At 44.7% G+C, this 16563-nt stretch overlaps 1 protein-coding gene across 4 annotated transcripts in view; it reads right to left on the bottom strand.

Annotated features, from left to right (window-relative positions):
* The window catches only part of DLGAP5 (DLG associated protein 5), a 351164-nt gene that overhangs the window by 245403 nt on the left and 89198 nt on the right, over positions 1-16563 (bottom strand). Inside the window, exon 1 of one of the 4 annotated variants that reach the window (XM_085626823.1) lies at positions 7640-7871. The exons of 2 other annotated variants lie outside the window; for them this stretch is intronic. The gene's annotated coding sequence lies outside the window, so the exon portion shown is untranslated. Of the gene's footprint in view, positions 1-7639; positions 7872-16563 lie in introns of those variants that run through there. One more of the 4 variants, XM_085626825.1, reaches the window with a different exon arrangement.

Here is a 16563-nt window from a genome sequence, read left to right as displayed (position 1 = left end):
GTATATGGATAGATTAGAGAAGAAATAAAGTAGGCAGGTAGTACCACCATTTTTTTGTAGAACCACCCTTCCCATGACTGCTTGAGAATGTGCACTAAAACCTCATCTGTACATAAAGCGCAGTGATTGTCTGCAGAACGTTGCCCTCAAACAGATCCGTCATGCTGTGGTACACTCGTATCATGGGCGTCCGCAGGAGGGGCGCTTGCCCCCCCTGGAGCGCCCCTCCTTGCCCTCCCTGCAGACGCCCATGACCATCACCACGAGGAGTCTTCAATCCCTCATTCACCCCTCTTTTAAACCTCACGCCAACTCATCTCTCCTACCTCGACTTTAAACAGGTGCAACTAGAGTCAAATTTCAGGGGGGGGGGGGGGGGGGGGGTCGGCAATTCATCCAACCATATGCAGAGTGGAGATGCAGGGTCTCTAAGAAGGGGTGAAAGCACAACAAAGCCTCATTAACAAGTAAATGGTCTTTTAAAGACCTGTGTGAAGTACTCGGGTGCGGCTGTGTGTGTGCCCGGGAAGCTGTCTCAGCCGGGCTGACACACACGAGGGGGGGCGGGGGAGGCTGCTGAAGCCCTTTGAGCCCAAAGGGGCGTTGCGCGCCAGGCTTTAAACACTCTTGGTGCTAAAATCTGTGAATGTGTTTGTTGCTAGTTTAGTCTCCGATGGCAGCTTTGCTGGTGATAACAATTCAAGCACCTAATACAGCATTATTATTGGGGTGCTGGCAATGGGGTATGTATTTGCACCCAATTACATGTGCCCTGAAATAAGGACTAACATGAGTAAATGTTTCCTGTGGCAAGTTTTGAATGTTATTACTTCTAGCGTACAGATTTGTACATCAATTATCCTCCAGGTAGGTCCCTTTGACAATTGCTTGAGCAAACAAGAGCAAAATGTATGATCAGCTCATAACAGGAGTAAGAACAAAAAATATAACCATTTGCCTTTGTTCTCTCCACCCACCTCAGAATTAGGCCTGTAAGGTGCGGTTTCCTCTTAAACCCTCGGCGTAAGAACCAGACCAAACTAATGTAACTGTTTGTGTAATTGCGTATTTGTTGGCCACCTGTCCTGGCACACATTGTTACTAGAGGGTAGAAAGCATTTACCACTTGCTTGTGAGCGTTATTTATTTGAGGTAAACCCACGCCCTTCAGAGATTGGTGCACTTTAAAATGGGCGATTTACCACACACCTTTACAGTATATTGAGAATGACCTCATGTGGGGTAATACATGTGCTCAGTGCAGAACATGAGGGTGCCCCTGCCAGGTCCCGGGGCTGTTATTAAGCATGGTCCAGGAGCCAGGGTGCCCTCCATGAGGTAATGCTGATTTTGGCCTGCTGTAATTTGCCAACACCATGACACATTCAGCAGCACCCGCCACTGACAGCTCTTTATTCTGAGCATCTGTGAGAAGTTGGCCTGGTATATGCTGTCCACTAGTTATAGTGGGCACCCTGTATCAGTCCAAACAACCCCTTATGGTGATAGGTTAAAGACAACCTTTATTGAAAGCGATCCTAGTGGTAGCTCTGGAGAGCAGCCTTCAGGCTAAGTCTCGAAGGAATGTAAAGCAGCTTGTTTTACCAGTCTATAATCTCTTGAATGACCAAATGAAAGGAGAACCACACCCGGTATATATAAAATATATGTATTTATTCTAAAACACACCCCTCTAGTTTCTTTATGAGGCTAGAAGTCGATGTACACAAGTTACAAGGCAAATATCAATAAATAGCACAATATACAGATGGCCCTAGGGGCGTACCAAACCATATACTAAAATGGTGGTATAAGAACCACGACTTGACACAAGGTCTAGAGCCTGTAGAATCGCTGGGCCCCTTCAGAACCACCCAAGGTAGTGACACAGGGGACCCACGGGGGACGCGTGCAGTGTGGGAAGACAGTCGCGAGCGCTGTTAGCTTCTATGGGGAAAGTCGCGGTTGGAATTTTAAAGTTTAAGGACACATAGGAGAGTACTAGGAGCAAATCCTTTTTCACTTAGAGGTGTCTAGGGCCAACACCCACAGGAGCATCGGAGTACTCGAGTTACCTAACCCAGGGGAGCCGGGTGCACAGGTGTCAAATGGTGTTGGGTCGTGTCGTCGTTTTCAATGGAAGCTGGCGACGAAGTGCTGCTGCCGGGAAGATTCGAAGTGTCCGAAGAGATCCAAGCCTGGATCGAAGATGAGAAGAACCTGAAAGCAGAGGGGACAGAGTCTGGGTCACTTGCCAGTGACCAGGGGCACGATAGTTGAATGCCAACCGGTCGGGTGCTTCAGGTGAGTTGAAGAGAAGCTTGACTTCAGCCACGAGAACAAGGAGGTGGCGAGGACAACCAGGAGCTGGATTCGAGCTGTCCCACGAAGGATGTCGAGTGCTGCAGTGTCTAAGTCCGGATTGGACACACCAAGGCTTGGCAACAGCAACCCACGCAGAAAGAGAACAATGGCTTCGGTGAGGACCGAGGAACTCACCCAGCGAGGGCGAGTGGGGACACGTCTGGCGCAACTAGGAAAGCCCAAGGAAAATCAGAGTTGCCTTCTCAGGGACCCACAAGTCGACGGACAAGGGATCGGGAAGGTACCTCGAGCTGAATCACAAAATGGCGGCCCACGGGTCACTCGGAGTGGGTAGGCCAGCAATCTTCTGTGGATTTTCTGCTCGGGGTCTGGGCTACAAGTAACCCAAAGCACAGCTTTGAGAGTCGTCCGGAAGGTGATGCACTAGCAAATGTGCACGGAGTCCAGGGGTTCCGGTTCCACGTTACCCACGACAGCAATGGATCTCAGCTTTTGCTGGGGACTCAGGTCAGCCTCGGGGAAGTCTGGAAATCCACCTCTGGTGTTGCAGTCTTTGCCGTCCGGCAGGAGCTTCGGAGATGCAGACTGGACAGATGCGTCGTTGGTGCCTGCCAAGCAGGGGAGTCACAAATTAAACAAAAGAGGGTCCCTGTCAATTTAATATGGGAAGAGGACGGCAGGGAATAATCACACAATAACTACGAAAACCTCTTCTCAAAAATCAATTATAGTTTGGGAAATATTTCCACCATTACGAACAGCAACAATGTTCCACAGAGGTAGATTTATAGTTCAATTTTATTCATCAAAAATATATTTTTTAGTTTTTAACTGTTTCAACATCAATTCTAGAATGCATTTCAATATATTTATAATTTTACAAAATAGAATACATATCAGAGAAAAAACATAGAAGGCGAGCCCAAGTAAGGAACAAACAAACAAAATGACATTGCAAAAAGACTGTCTCTGTTGTGTATACTAGCAATCCAAACATTCACTCCATTCATACTACACAACATAGTTAAACATATAAAGACAAATGGTAATACATTTCAAAGAAATATACAAATAAAAGTGAAAGAGAGACTAAAGCGCCTTAAGCAGGGGAGTCACTCCATGACTCCAAGGGAGATTCTTCGGTCTTCTAGTCTTGAGTAGAAAGTCGAAGTTCCAGGATTCAGTTTCAGAGTTTCGTCCAGGGATATCTAAAGTTCTGGTTACAGAGGTTCCTTACTTATACCTAAGGAAGGGGTTGGACTAACTCAGGGGACCCACCTATGGGAGGGTTTGGAAAGAGAGGTGGCTACACCCATTTCCTTTGTCCACTTTCACGCCAGAGCAGGGGCTGGTAGTCCCTGCAAACGGTTTGAGCTGGACTATGCACAGGGACACCAAATGTGCCCCCAGTGCAGGACTTCAAAGCACTCGGAGAGTGCTCCCGCCCAGCTCCAATACACATCAGCCTGTCTGGGTGGTGATTACACCTCCCTGTGACAGGAAACCTACTGTCCATGCCTTCCCTGCCGGAGTTTCGGTCAGCAGCAGGAGGCCAGACTTGTGTCTGTAGCATCCATTTTGTGATGCCAGGGCTCTCTTAAGTTGGTACCGGGAATACCAGTGCGGTCAGGTCTCTCCCTTTAGAAGGGTGGGATCCTACTCCCACACCAGTTACTGGTGTGGGGGTAGGATTCCAAGGTGTTTGAGACCAAACACAACATGTTTCCGTGCAGCCATCCCAAAGTTACCATTTACCGCGAGGTTATAATGCACTTAAGAGTATATGGTCAGGCTGCACCACAAACAGAATCAGAGAATAGACTCCAAACGCTTCAGAGGGGCTCTGCTCGTGCAGGGGCACCCTCTCACATGAAAACCAAGCACTCTGCCTTCAGGATTGATAAGGCCTGCCATAGGAGTGACTTATAGGTTTATATGTGTATGTATGGGTAGTGATACAGGTAACCTATATCACAGTAAGGGGTGCATGCACCACCTTACTCAGGCTGCAGTAGCAGTCCAGTGGTGTCACTTTGGAGGGCTTCCGAGAGGTGGCATAATACATGCTTCAGCCCCTGGTAGGCCTCTAGGGTACCCATGCCCTGGGTACATAGTATACCATATACTAGGGCCTTGAAAGGGCACCCCAGAATCCAATCTGAAGGGTACCTAAGGTACCTGGAATCCATTTTAGATAGGAAGCAGCTAGGCTGGGGTACTGAATAGCAGGGCCCCAGACAGACTAAAGTCGAAAAACAGTGAAACATCAGCAAAAAGTGGGGGTAACCATAAGAAGCAGATCCTACTCTCCTACAGCATCAACCTGCAGATGGTGAAGGGGCTTTTTTATTTTCACTTCCAGGTGGACCCAAAACAATGGACTACTTTAAATGGTCATCAGCCCTCCTTTAGTTCGAGTATCACCTGGTGGAACCCCAAAACAAGGGCCTAATGTAAAGGGCCATCAGCACTCCTTTTATTTTTGTTTGTTTGGTGGGAACTACCTGGAGCCTAACACCTAAATGCTAATGCAATCGAGGAAAACTAAGACACACAGCTTGTGATCTGTACAAGGAAAATTTGATTTGGAGACAGGTTTTTGACGTTGTTCAACCTCTGTGTATAAGAGATGAACACACACAGTAAGTATGTCAGATCTGGGTAATTACATAAATTATGATTTTTAAAATGTTCTCATTTTTTTATTTAATTGTTTCATAGCATTTCTCATACCAGTGTAGGGTGTCAGAGTAGGTTAAATCACGCACACGTTAAAAAAAAAAAAGACAATAAATCATAAGTGTTCAAATCAATCTACAGTATGTTACATAATACAATGAGGATTACAAATTGTCAAGAGTGCCTGGTAGGGAGAAACACAAAGTCATGATTTAAAACCCTGTTAGACTTTCTTACTTCTGAATGACCTCTTTTGGCAATCTTGCTAACAGACAGATTTTGAAAATAACAATAAGGTTCTAAACCCATGCCTTGACGCCAATCCATAGCTCTCTGTGATATATTAGAATTATTGCAAGTTATGAACAGTAAGTAACAAGAGGATGTCAAAAGCAGTAGCCTGCTTACCTTGATACATAAAATACAAATTTTAAATTTGCATGTTAAACTTCATGATTCTTAACTGGGTGTAGACAAAACACAGATCTTTGCATTAACTACCAGAGAAATCTTACTTTAATAAAGAAAGAGATGGCTGTGGCACAACAACCCTACGGTGTATGAGATCATATGCAGCCTGCTTCCTGTCCCCCATGGGTCCTCCTGCGCCCCAGTGTTTCTTGTGCCCCACATCATGTCGGAGGATGGTGATGACGTTAACATTTTGCCCCCCCCCCCCCCCCGGAAAAATATCTGTGGACGCCCATTACTCGTATGCCCAGATATTTGAATGTGCAGTGCTGCGAGTTTAGTTGTGCATCCCCTATCCTCAGCTCGGAGCTAGCTATATTCGGGTGAAAAGGGAACACCCAAGATTTGGTCCAATTTACCCTCATTCCCGACATGTCTGCGAATTGTGTCAGGGTAGCATTTATCACAGTGGGGACATCCTGCATGTCCCTCAAAAACAATAACATGCAGTCAGCGTGCAGGGATATGACATTTAGTCCATCGCCCAAGGTAATGCCCCATCGTTCTTCCAGTCAACGAACTGCTGGGGTCAAGTGTTCGATGGCCAGCGAGAAAAATAATGGCAACATGGGGCAGCCCTGACATGTACTTCTGTGAATAGGTATATCTGCTGACTGTAGAGCACCTGTTTAAACTCTAATGAGTTGATTGGTATATGGTAGTTTCACCATCCATAGGAATCTGGTGCCAATCCTATACAGGGTGAGTGCTGCAAACAGATAGCACCACTCTAGTGAATCTAAAGCTTTCTCAAGGTCCAGTATTAAGCACACAGATCTGGTTCACGGGGTGGGGAATGGGCAAATACATCAACAACGATTTAAATAGAACTTATTAATTGTATGTATTATAGAGTTACCCATTCCACTGTAGGGTGTCAGAGGGCCTAAAATATTACACATTATTAAGCGATAATGAATCATACAAGTGGACAAATCAATGTACATGAAATGTTACATAAGACAACGAGGGTTACAAGGTAAAGAAAGCACTTGTACCTACAGGTAGGTATTCTATGTTAAGAGTGCTTGGTCTGGAGACACATTAAAGGCTGCATTTAAAACCGTGGTTGGGGTTCTCTTTGCAAATAAGGCGGTTTTCTACCTAATGGAAACTTTCATAGCAAATGCAGATTTACTAAACGATAAAGGGAAACAAATAAGGCTCAAAATCTGAGTCTTGAAGTTTGCAAGCAGCTCCTTGATGCTGGGTTATAGCTCACTGTATCATACAAAAAGGATACCATATGTACTAAAAGTAACAACAACAAAAAAAGAGGTCTAGTAAAAAGCAGTAGCAAACTGTGCTATATACATAAAATACAAATCTGTGATCTACATCGTAGACGCTGGTCTTTACAGCAAGGCAACTCAATACCGCGACCCTAGTTTATGAGTTAAAACTGACTTGACAAGTGCATTAACCACCAGAGTACCATTACGGTTACTTCTATTCCGTGAAAGCATTCTGGGCACACAAAGCTCTCAACAGCAGGCCCCTTACCCAGGTAAGCTATTATAAAATGCAGCAGTGTGACCAATTAAGTAAGCCATAACAGAATTCCTTCGCGTTCCCAATTTATTTTCAGCCGTGATAAAAAAAAAAAATTAAACATGTAAACCAAGTGTCAAACTTTGCTTTAAAGTTTTCTCCCGTGACCCAACCCCCTTTTCGGCTTTCATCGCTTGCCACCAATTAATGGGGGCTCAGGTGAATTGTTTCCACTTCTAGCACCGCTTCTGGAGCACCGTAGAAGTCATGCAGAAAAACTCTAGTCGTGCTTGCCACTTTCGTAAGACAACGAGGCGTGGCACAAAGTGGCCTCCTTCTCTAGTATGACTAGTAAGCTTACTAAATAAAGACACGCACTCCAAAACCAAGAGGCGTTTGGTTAGCAGCACCACATGTTCTGATCTTGTGCATCCGTGACAGGACCCGCCAGAATAAGGGGAATAAGACACTGGTGGCTGCGGTAATTAGAATGGGACAGAAAAGATAGCCACAGATGTCCTATCTCAAGCGACATCACTGCCAGTAGTTGTGTTGAGTACGTTAATGGCGAAACCGTCGCGCTGGGGAAAAAGAAACCAACGGATAAGCTAACGCGTCTGATAGCTTCACAACAGCCTCCCCACATACACCCAGAAAAAGGCCCAGTTCTTACCTTAACGCACAGAATAAACCAACACCAAAAATTACAACCACCGCCTTTCTACTCCGTGGGTTTCCCAGTGTCACTAGTTTAAAAAGCCCTCTCAGTTTTTCATTGGTTAGACGGCTCTTGGAGAACCGTTAATGCCGATTGGTTAATGCGTCACACCCAAACCTCCACCTGATGGGTTTTCATTGGGCACGCAATTTGTTCCTACTGTAGTCTCGAGTTTGAAGTTTGCGATTGGACACTGCGCGCCGCAGGTCACACCGGTCACACCGTGCGCGAGCGACCCGACCGGAAGCAAAATAATCTTCTCGTCAGAGTTCTTCCTCGGATATACAGCGTAGAGCGCGCCTTTTGTCCATCTTGAACGTATAGAAGGGAATATAGCTAATTTTTAAACATTATTTCTTGCATTCTCTCAGTGTTAACTGTCACGTTAGTGCAAACAAAGTCCCAAAAAATAAATTAGGTTTCTGGTTAAAACAATATTATACTTCTTTTCTAAATATCACATTCCAAATATTGTTTTCTTTACGTTAATTGTTCCAGATTTTTACATTATTGCATCTTGGATGAATTTATTACCGCACCAAGCCGGAGGTTGGTTGTAAAGTTGAAATTTTAAGAAATTATTTTCTGTAATCGTTTATATTTTTTAGTAGTGCGAATATGTCTTTTTCTCACCGCTGTACTTTTAAAACAGCATCCAGATATTTTAGGGGGAGGGACAGACAAGCAATTGATTCAGATTATGAAATTCGTTGATTCAGCGCATTAATGGAAACAAAAATCCATAACGAATACGCTAATGGAAAACTCTCTGTTGTGTTTACCTTATTTCTTCCTGCTTCCCATGCTCCTCCCCTCCCCTGCCTCGCGCACTACCCCTCCTCGCGCGAGCCTGCTCACGTCAGCTGGAATGTTGACAGCTGACGTTCTGTTTTACAGTTGGGGCGGTTATTATTGACAGTTGCAGCTGTGCGCACCGCATAGTGGTTCTCCTGTGAGTGCCGTCTTATTGAGGAATAAACTACTTCTACACTGTTACGTGGAGGTGTCATCTTTACAATTTTGGCGACGAGGAACTCGGACGGCACAGAACCTACGGCGTGTTGAAAAAAAAAAGTGAATTATTATTATAAGAAGAAATTGCTCCGTTGTGTTGAGAGGAAGCAAAGGAGGAATTAGAATGAGTAAAGTGAACATTAAGGAGAACCAAAAGGAATATGACACGGGACCGATAAAGAAGCTATGAGCAGTCGAAATGGAATCGGATGCATGAGGATGAAGTGACACAAAACAAAGTCGGTACGGCGTGTCTGCGGAAAAAAAAAAAACATTGGTTGGCGATTACTATCAGCTGTTGTAAACCAGATAAACAACGTATAAGTGAAAAAAAAAGGAAGGAACAACTCATGTGTTCAAGGTGAGGAACCGGCAGTGTGTGAAGGAATCACCTAGTGTGGTTTGGCTGTTGCTACGAAACGGATTCTCCTCAGATGTTGTAGTGAGCGGTGACAGGGAGCGCCGTGTGACGCAAAACAAAGCGACGCCATCCTGGCAGATGAAGTCAACGCACTAGCTTTTCTACGCATGGCACGCAAGAGGAAGTGTGCGTGAAGCCATTTTTGAGTAAAGTAAACAGAGACTCGTATTTTCGAGCGTATTGAACTGAGCTTTAACCTGAGTCTGCCCTTGTATGCAATTTGGGGAATAGGAAAGAAGAAGCAAGGAAAGCCAAGTTTTATATGCTCAGGTGAGAGAAAGTATCCGTTTTGTGAATTTAAAAAAAAAAAACTGAGGAATATTTTAACATTAGCCTCTGCCTTCACTTAATATTTATAATTTAATCTGTGTAAAAGTATTCAATGGCGTCAGGGAATGTGTATAACCTACAGCCACCAGAGGCATTTTTGAAAGGAAAAGGGGCACCTCCTGTTCAATGGAAGGAGTGGAAGGAGTATTTTTGCAATTACATAACAACTTTTGATAAGGAAGATGAACCATTAAAACAGGAGGAAAGGAAAAAAATTTTGTTACACTGTTTGGGTGCTGGTGGACTCACAGTGTATAACAGTATTAGTAAAAAAGTGAGGGAAGGAAATGAAAGAAATGTGTACGATGAGGCAATGGAGGATCTTGATAATTATTATAAGCCAACTGTCTGTGTGGCGGTATACAGATACAAGTTCTATAGAAGGAAACAAGGAAAAGAGGAAAGCATAGATGACTATGTATCTGCTTTAAAAGAATTGGCACTTTCATGTAAATTTGAAAACATGCATGATGACCTGATCAGAGACCAAATTGTGATGTGCGCTGCTAATTCAAATATTCAGGACGCATTATGGGCAAAAGGAGAGAAACCTCTTCTACAAGTCATTGAAATTGTCAAAAAGGCAGAATTGACAGGACGTTGTGCAAAGGAAGTGATTAATGAGAGTAAGTGCAAAGCAGAAGATCCAGGAGTGGTCGCAAAAATAAGTAGGAGCAAAAATGTAAATAAATACCAAGGAAAAGGAGGTCAAACTTTTAGAGGAGAAGAAAGGAAGTATGATCAGTTGAAGTGTTACAGATGTGGTAGCAGTAAACATTTGGCTAATGATTGGAAATGTCCAGCACGAAATAACAAATGTACACAATGCGGACTCGTAGGTCACTACCAGAAGGCTTGCAAAAGAAAGATAAAAGAAAAAGTGAAATTTGTCGAAGATGAGGAGGAAGGAGAACGGAACTCATCGGATGACTCAGAATACAACTTATGCGTATTAAATGTGACTGAAGCTACTGGAAGTGAGGAAAACGGGGATTGCAAAAAGAAAAAACCAGTTTGCTTAGTCGATATTGGTGGAATAAGTATTGAGATTGTGGCTGATTCTGGTTCACCGTGCACAATAGTTAACAAGGATGTATGGAGAGAAAAATTTAAAACCAAGTTAGGTAAACACTTAGAGAAACCTGATATCACGTTAAAAACGTTCACAGGGGAACCTATTGAACTCATGGGTTACAAGGAACTCCCTTTTACATTCAAAGAGAGAAAAACTTCGAGCAAGTTGTATGTAGCTGTAACAGGGCCTTCGGTGCTTGGTTGGAGGGACCAAGGAAAACTGGGTATTACTCTGAACCCAAACAGTGATGAACCTGTGTTAGTCATGCAACAAGAAGACATAAGAGGCAGTAACTTTGTCAACAGGTTCCCCAAGGTTTTCAATGGAAAAGTTGGTAAACTTAAGGGATTCCAACATAGGATAAAACTCAAAGAGGATGCCGTGCCTTGTGTGCACAAAGTCAGGCACATCCCAATGACATTAAGAGAGGAAGTGAAGAGCGAAATTAATAAACTCATGGAAGCGGACATAATTGAACCAACGGAGTCTTCAGAATGGGTCGCACCTTTGGTGGTCGCAAGAAGGTCCAACGGAAAATTGCGGTTATGTATTGATTTGCGCGACTTGAATAAGAACATTCTTGTAGACCAATATCCCCTTCCAAGAATAAACGAGATGTTGTCTCTCACAAAGAACATGACAGTATTTTCCACTATAGACTTGGCTGCTGCCTATCACCAGGTACCCTTGCATCCGGAAAGTAAGCACCTCACCACCTTTATTTCACCTTTCGGTTGTTTCAGGTTCAAAAGAGTACCCTTTGGATTGGCGTCGGCAGCGGCGCTATTCCAAAGACTAATGCATGAAATGTTCAAAGGGGTCAAAAAATTGCTGATTTTCCAAGATGACATTCTTATTATGGGGAGAGATCAGTCAGACCATGACAACAGGTTAATGATGGTACTCAAAATCCTGGAAAAAAATGGCATGACGGCAGAACATAAAAAATGCAGCTTCAGCAAAAAAAACTGTCACCTACTTAGGTCATGAGATTACTCAAGAGGGAATAAAACCCAAGAAGGAACTTATCAAAGCAATTAAGGACGCTCCAGTTCCACAAAATAAAGATGAATTGAGAGCATTTTTGGGGCTGGTGGAGTACTACTCCAAATTCGTAAGGAATTTCTCAACAAAAACGTATAGTATAAGGACGCTTTTGAAAAACAAGAATAAATTTGAATGGTCAAAAGAATGTGAGGAAAGTTTTAAATTACTCAAAAAAGAAATTTGTGACGCACCACCCCTCAAGGGATTTGAAACAAAACTAGACTGTGTAGTCACTACGGATGCGAGTGGCAAAGGAATTGGTGCCGTCCTTACGCAAATTGAAGGTGATGGAAAGGAGGCCACCATCGCATTCGCTTCCCGCTCTTTAACCCCCACTGAGGAGAGGTACTCAGTTATTGAGCGGGAGGCCTTGGCGTGTGTGTGGGGCCTGGAACATTTCCGGCAGTACATATGGGGAAGAAGTATTGTTTTGCGGTGTGATCACAAACCGCTTGTGAAAGTGCTAACAGTGAAGGGGTTGTACAATGCCTCACCCAGGTTAGCACGATTGTCCATTAGGCTATTGGATTATAACTATGAGGTTCAGTATCTACCTGGAGCAAAGAACGTCGTCGCAGATTTTCTAAGCAGATTGCCTTTGCAAAATGAGGATAAAGGGGTGGATGAAGAGGAGCTCTGCGTTGCAAGCATAATTGAAGAGTTCCCTAGCATACTAGAAGAAGACTGGAACAAAGAAGGTGAAAAAGATGAGACACTTAAGGAAGTGAGTAAACTTATAGTGAAGGGTTGGCCAGAGAAAAAGAAAATAAACAGCGAATTAAGACCTTTCTGGGAATTGAGAAGTGAGTTGTCGGTGGAAAACAACCTTGTGTTCAGACAGGGTAAAGTGGTACCTCCTGTCACTCTAAGGGAAAGAATTGTCAACATTTGCCATGAAGGACACTTAGGAATTAACAAAACCAAGCAGAGAATAAAAAATTGGTATTGGTGGCCTGGGTGTGATATACAAATAGAGAGGGCAGTAAGAGACTGCACACAATGTGTGAATTCGGATAAGACGCAAGTGACTCTCAGACCACCTTTGCAACCTTTGAAGTGTCCCAACATGCCTTGGGAACGCGTAGGGATAGATATTATGGGTCCTATCGAATGGCAGGAAGAAAAGTTGAGTATTCTGGTCTTAGTGGATCATTTCTCAAAGTGGCCAGAGATAAAAGTTTGTAGGAAGGTGGAGGCTGTTGACATTGTGACGTTCATGGACAGCATCTTCACAAGAGAAGGAATACCCAAATATATCGTAAGTGATAACGGAAGACAGTTCTTGTCAGAAGTTTTCAAGAATTTTGTGATCAGGAATGGTATCACCCACAAGACCACTTCAGTGTACCACCCCGCGGGCAATGGTGCCGTGGAAAGATTTAATAGAGTAATAAAGGGCATTATCCAACTAGCGAACAACAACGGCAAATGTTGGAGGAAGGAAGTTAACAAAATGGTCTGGGGATACAGGATCACACCGAATGAGAAGACATTGATAAGCCCATTTGAGATTATGAGGGGAAGAACACCCATCTCAAAAGACAATATTGGATGGCTCAAAGAGGCAAGGAAATCAGAATGGTCAGTGGAAATCGTCAGGAAGAGAATCCAAGAGGCGAAGGACATGAGCAAAGTGAAGTATGACAGCAAGCACAAATGCAAGGAAGTAAAACTCAAGGAAGGCGATAGCGTAAGAGTAAGAAGAAGTGGACACATTATTAAAGGACAGAACAAATTTTCGGAGCCATTGAAGGTGGAGAAGGTGTACTGTAACTCTGCGCTCCTCAGTGATGGGAAGGTTTGGCATGCCTCTGCGTTGTCTGTTTGCAACAGGATGGAGAGTGTACAAACAGGAAAGGATGCAAGGGAAATGAAGGATGCGGAGGACAACATGGAAACTAAAGACAAGTATAGTTGGTTGCACTTAGCATCATCAGATTCAGAGGAAGAAGGGGTTAGCACAATGTCACATTCCCTTGATCATACCAATGAGGATGAACAGGAACATGAACTCATCGAATCTATTGGGGAACTCAGAGACCTCAGCACCAGTGCCTCAGAGGCATCCCCTGAGGACAGTAACATCACCACCGTGGAAGATCAGTTGGACAAGGATCTTGATGATAAGGTGTCCGATATCCTTAGCGAAGATATGAAGGACTCTTGCGAGTCTAGAGGAAGCTCTGCGTTTGAACAAGAACCAGAGTTGAGGAAAGAAGCTACTAGTGAAATGGCCAGCACAAGTAGACATGGCCGCATATTAGTCAAACCAAGTAGATACAAAGACTTCGTATGTGAATAGAGAAACATCTTTTGCTGTACCCCACCTCCCCTTGTTTTCCCATTCCGTTTTTTTGCAAATTGCCGCAAAGGGAAGAGATGTGTTGTGTTTACCTTATTTCTTCCTGCTTCCCATGCTCCTCCCCTCCCCTGCCTCGCGCGCTACCCCTCCTCGCGCGAGCCTGCTCACGTCAGCTGGAATGTTGACAGCTGACGTTCTGTTTTACAGTTGGGGCGGTTATTATTGACAGTTGCAGCTGTGCGCACCGCATAGTGGTTCTCCTGTGAGTGCCGTCTTATTGAGGAATAAACTACTTCTACACTGTTACGTGGAGGTGTCATCTTTACACTCTCCTTATGCGGTCTCTGTGATTGCGCTATCCATCAGTATTTTGTGTTATCAGGCAAAACAAATGTGCATTACTTATAACGTTCCATTTTTGGGACTAACCGCTGTGAGCAATCCCTTTAAAAACAAGCATTGGCATAGCCAATAGGTCTCGCCTTTGGGACCTTATAAGTATTTAGTTATGTTATGTTATGGTGGGGCTTGTGCAAGTAAGAACCAGGGACCAATGACAATGCGCACAGACACTGATGTGAAATCGGGAGCTGGGACTGAGGTGGCAATGGTAAGAATGCACAAGTAAAGTTGTGGAGTAAAGTCCTGAGACCAGGCAGCCTAGGGGGTCTCCTCCGGTGCAGTAACCATCACCAGGCTGACAGAACAGCGCCAAGAGGCTGTGGCAACGATATCGTATGCGCTACTTAAAAGATTGCACACAAAATCAGAGCTCTTTAAGGGTCAGAGTCACCAGTAAAACATGCAATATCACACTGGGTTTAGTGGCTAGCCAGTGTGTTATGAATCCCACAGCAAGGAAGGAAAGAGACCCACGGCCGCTGTTCGAAAAGTGAAATATAGTAATAATCAGAGTGCAGAGAGGCCCTGGGCCCGGTGCCACTGCACCTGCGGCATCCACGGAAGCTACGCTCCTGACTGGTTTATCTGCTGGGAGGGGGGGTCTGCTGTCACATGTGCAGTTCTTACATGTGATCTCGTCATGTGCATTGCTGAGGGGGGAGGGGCGCGCTGCCCTGCTGACCTCGGGTTGGCAGCTCCCCAAGCCCGGCAGCGTGCCATGCCATAGAATGCATACATCCAAGCCACCAGGGTGTGGCTGCTCTCTGAGAATCCCAGGGCGTGAGGATAGGGGGTGGGGGTACACGCTGGAGGGGGGGCATCCTCAAGATGGGAGCGGTCATGCATGCAGGAGAGGGGGGCGATGGCCGCCCTTCATCTGCTTTTGAAAGCAAGAGAAATTTGATAAATATGTGATCGGTTTGTTTCAAACACAAATAATGAAGGGAGTCATTGATGTATGTACTGCGGCCAAACAAAGCACTCTACTCTCTGCCTCGGGAGCATAAACAGAATATTCTAGAACATATAAATAACACAAGTGGCCGTGAAAGTGAAAGCAATCGCAAACGCGATCGCGAATGTAAAAAAAACAAGCAGGAAGTGGGATAAGGGAGGGGGTAGGGCACGTCGCGCCCTCTAAGGGGAGAGAGGCACGCAGGCTGGCAAATGGTGTGCACTTTCGCGGCCGCTTTGATGTTCTCAGTGGTCGTGCGGCTCACTGAGAACATTAAAGCGGCTGCGAAATGACCACGCAGGCTGCCAAATGGTGCGCGCGCCCGGCGCACATGCACTGTATTTGGAGGCCTGAAAAGCACTAGTTTGCACTTCCAAATCCCCCGTTAACTAAAGCTCTCGCCAGAGCAGCGCTAAAACGCTGGCTCAGGCGAGACCTAAAAATCATTTAAAGGGACCATCTAATAATAGCAAAGCACACTCGCAGGCATGGCAAACGGGAGTGCCATTGCCAGCTGCACTGTCAAAGAAACTGACACGCAAGCAGGGTGCATAACAAGATATTTTAGTTATATAAAGATCATCTGCACTTCGTTCCAGCTCAGTGGTTTATCCGAATCCTGTCTAGCCTGCTCCCGCACTTCTGATCTGCACTCGACGAACATGTACCTCCGGTTACCGAATGTTGACAAAGACACTTTGATCATGACACCACCACTTGTCCTGCTTACTGTACTTAGCGACTCGGCGATAAATGAGTCCATCATTGACAGGGCACAATATAGTGGTGGGAAGACAAGTTGAGGACACCAATTAGGAGCAAGAAACTTTTTTTTTTCACTGAAAAGAACCAACAACTGTCACTCCAAACGGACACAGATAACATTCCAACAGTGTCTGGGGAAGCATGCTCACAACAGGGAAGTGGGGCGGGGCTGAGAGATGATCACACGGGAAACATACAGTAAGAATACAATTGCACATTAATGATCGCAATTTAAAGTTACAGCATTCTAAATCTTCTTCCTTCTTGTTAGAAATGGGGGTCTCTAGTTGGCAATGGCTGGCCACTGTCCAAGTAGGGACCCTTCTTGCTAAATCAGAGTAAGCAGCCTACACCCTTTGATAACCCCTGCTCAACCCTGTGGTAACGTAGCACGAGCAGCTAGGCTTATCTCAGAGGCAGTGTGTGAAGCATTTATGACCATACACAGTAACACAATGAGGAACACTACAAATGGACACCACTCAAGTAGTTATAAAAAAATAAGTATATTTATATAGACTTAATCACAAGACCAATGGCAGTAAAAATCCACAATAGTAGAAAAATA

The sequence above is a fragment of the Triturus cristatus genome, chromosome 9, assembly GCF_964204655.1.
Source record: "Triturus cristatus chromosome 9, aTriCri1.1, whole genome shotgun sequence".
Lineage (NCBI taxonomy): Eukaryota > Metazoa > Chordata > Amphibia > Caudata > Salamandridae > Triturus > Triturus cristatus.
Note: the sequence above shows the minus strand (reverse complement) of the source record. Positions and strands in the feature narration are given on the sequence as shown.